Genomic DNA, 2,500 nt, shown 5'->3' on the forward strand with positions numbered 1-2,500 from the left:
TCAATTCGGGTCGGGTCCATGCAGATAGCGTTCGATATCGGACAGCCCTTCCCCTGAGATAAACCATTGCCATAGATGGTTTCGCATAATCGGTTGAACCAGAGCTCCTTGATTCCTTCCGAGGAAGGTTCAGTAGCACCGAGGAGTTTACGAAGTCTGGTTTTTACTGCTGCAACAAACTCAGTTTCGATTAGCGCCCTTATTACAGGGGATGAAGAGTTAGAAAGATTCTCGATTCTATTTAATGAAAACGATGGCGCTTGCGTAGCACAAGACACCAAGCCCAAACCTCCATCTCTGCCAGCGGCATAAAAGAACCCTACCGGCGAGAAGTGCGGTAAGCGCAGATTTTGGCGTACGAAACGTTTCACTCTATTATCAATAGCCGTTAGATCTTGCGAATTAAGCTTAGAGAGTGACAGGGTGTGGATGTATCTGGGAATCAGAAATTCCTTCAACATTACCATACGCTGGTGCGGTTTGAGCGGCGCACTTTGCAATTTAGTGAGATCTGCGTAAATCTTATCGCACTTGACTCGCAATTTGCCTTTGGTGGAATAATTAAGCCCTAAATACGACAATACAGTTTCACAATCCATAACAGGAATGTTACAATTATTCAGATTGAACACCACATTAGCTCCACTGACTATTTTTTTCTTTTTTCCCAGTTTGACAATAGCCAAACTCATGCACTTTACCGGATTAGCGTCTAGCCCTCGCGAGGCAAGAAACGCGCTAAGGGTGCCGAGAAGGAAATCCATTCCCGGTCTTGTACTAGACAGAAGCACTACGTCGTCCGCAAAACCTAACAGATTGCATTTAATTTCGCCGACCGGAAAACCGACACCTTCAGGCATGAGACGAATCAGTTCGTCGATGACGGCGTTAAACAAAATGGGTGATAGCGGGTCGCCCTGCTTCACTCCATTCGTAACTTGTACCGGACCGGTCTTAACGCCCGCACACGAAATCGTCGTACACGAGTCACGATACGTGTTCCGAACATATTTCACCATTTCGCCTTCGATTCCCGCAGCAGTCAACGCTCGATCTATTGACTCGTGGGAAACACTATCGAACGCTTTGCTGATATCGATAGATACCAGATAGAGAGAGAGCTTTTTGCGTCTGGCTTCCGAAATTGCGTAGTCGAGCAGAAGCGTATTCCCGCTTATGCCATCCTCTGGGATAAACGCTTGTTGACCCGGATGGAGATCGATCGCTTTTCCAAGGCGACGTGCAAGAATCCCATGAAAGATCCGGATCAATATTGGCGCAATGGTAATTGGCCGCCAGTTGGTGGCACGAGAAAGGTCTCCCTTCTTAGGGAGGAGGATGGTGCGAGATTTTTTAAGAGCTTTCGGGACATCTCTTCTGAAAAGAAATATATTCAGAATGAGGGTGAGCAGCATCGGGTCAGCCTTCTTTAGGTCTTGTAGAGTAAGCCCATCGGGTCCTGGCGTAGAAGAACTGCACAACCGGATTCCAGTCTCAAATTCGTTCGATGTGATTGGATAGTAGGTGTCAGCCAATCGGGGTCTTATCTTGACAGCCTCTGTATCGACTCGAGAAGGCTTTGCAAATAAGGCAGAATATGTCTCATTAATATCGTCAAGAGAAGGCTTCGTATCAATCTCATCGAAGTTTTTGAAGATCTCCGAGGCAAGTTTCTTCTTGTTACGCTTGAACAACCCCTGAAAACGCTTATATTTAGCGTGCTTTTCAGGGCGGCGCTTAGGCTTCTTTTTATTAGCTCGACCAGAAGGCGGAGGATGATCCTGCCCACCCTCAGGATTAGTTTGCGGTCTACGTGGTTCAGTTTTACCCTTAGGAAGCCATTGCATAATTCCATCCAGGTGCGGTTCATCTTCGCGGAGAATAAACTCAGCCGCTGTTCGTACGAGTGCCGTACCGATATTAAGATGACTTCGAAAGACGGTAAGGAACTCATCGTTTCGATTACAGTTGCGAGCAGTGGGACGTTCAACTTGTTCGTCTTCATGTCGTTGGGAAGGAAGATGGACAGGTGGCGGATCCTCCCGGCCGGAACAGGGACTCACCGCGATACCCACACCATCTTCCTCCAAACGCTTGAGGACGGCTTTATAGTCCGGGTGCCTTCTCCGGGACTTCTTCGAGTCAAACGTACGACCTGAAATTTCTGTATTGCGGAGCATTTCCTCCACAGATTGGCGTTGTTCACGTCTTTTCAGCTCAGCCGAAGCCAAGATGAAGTCTTCTTCAGAAGACCAGTGTGTCCTACCAGAGGCAGTTTGAGAAAGGTTATATAGCCTCGCATGATCCAGCTGCTCATGCCTTCCCCGAGAGATTTTGGAACCCTTAACTACGTCACAGAATCTACATTTGTATCCCGGTGCATCCGGCTGTGACACAGAAGACGAAGATGGAGTCGTCTCTGTCAGCGGGGGTTCCTCGCTCTCAACTGGTGCCAAGTCTTTCGACTTGCACCACTTATGGTGGGATGATATTCCAAATA

The 2,500-nt window shown here is 47.9% G+C and overlaps 1 pseudogene; it reads right to left on the reverse strand.

Annotated features, from left to right (window-relative positions):
- The window catches only part of LOC149589724 (large subunit ribosomal RNA), a 7,660-nt pseudogene that overhangs the window by 2,102 nt on the left and 3,058 nt on the right, over nt 1-2,500 (reverse strand).

The sequence above is a fragment of the Phalangium opilio genome, unplaced genomic scaffold, assembly GCF_054372755.1.
Source record: "Phalangium opilio isolate 3A_F unplaced genomic scaffold, DU_Popi_V2 ptg000521l_1, whole genome shotgun sequence".
NCBI lineage: Eukaryota > Metazoa > Arthropoda > Arachnida > Opiliones > Phalangiidae > Phalangium > Phalangium opilio.